This window comes from Chaetura pelagica, unplaced genomic scaffold (assembly GCF_000747805.2).
Source record: "Chaetura pelagica isolate M959 unplaced genomic scaffold, ChaPel_1.0 scaffold1105, whole genome shotgun sequence".
Classification (NCBI taxonomy): Eukaryota; Metazoa; Chordata; class Aves; order Apodiformes; family Apodidae; genus Chaetura; species Chaetura pelagica.
The window spans coordinates 164,271-165,027 of NW_009953198.1; the positions used below are offsets into that span (position 1 = coordinate 164,271).

Here is a 757-nt window from a genome sequence, read left to right on the forward strand (position 1 = left end):
TCCCAGGGTGCCGCCCCCCCCCCCCCCCAGCTCTGGGATCAGCTGCCCTGGGGTGTGGGACCTGGCGAGGAGCAGGGTGTGGTCCTTGCCTCAGGTCCCTGTCCTTGGGGATGCCCCAGCCCCTCCTGCCCCATCCTGCAGCCCCTCGGTTGGTACCTTCCTCTGCGCAGCCACCGCCCTGCCCAGCCCTGGGCACTGATGTAATATTTCTATTTGAAGACACCACCAATGAATTTTGGGTCTGTCCCCCCTGGGTGGCCTCGGTCCCCCCCCTCCCCAGGGACCTGCAGGGTCCCCGTGGGACCGTGCACCCCAGTCCCTCTCCATCCCCTCCCCCAAACCAGTTTCTGGGAGGGTTTCTCTGTCCCCACCATTGCTCCTTTTCTGGCCGTTTTCTCGTCTCTCCCCACGACTGAGCCCAAATGATGTTGTGGGGTGGCCCCCGCCCAGTCCCCTCCATCCCACTCCCCCTGTCCCCCTGCCATTAACCCTCCCGCCTGTAACCCCAAGCCCCCTACGTTGGCCAGAGCCTCATGGAGGAGGAGAGGCTGCGGCCAGGTTGGGGGATCTGCTGGTGCCCACAGCCCCCGAGATGAGTGCTGCTCCTCGACGTGTTTTTCTACACAATGTCCATGTCCCCCATCCCCACGGCGCCGTTAATAAAACTGACATTCCTGGACCCCAGTGTCCACCCCAGTGTGTGACTGTTGCCAGCTCGAGGTGGGGGTGTCAGGGGGGGGGGGCAGAGGGAGACCCA

At 64.5% G+C, this 757-nt stretch overlaps 1 protein-coding gene across 1 annotated transcript in view; it reads left to right on the top strand.

Annotated features, from left to right (window-relative positions):
- The window catches only part of LOC104388497 (myelin protein P0-like), a 5,719-nt gene that overhangs the window by 3,255 nt on the left and 1,707 nt on the right, over nt 1-757 (top strand). The window lies entirely within an intron of this gene.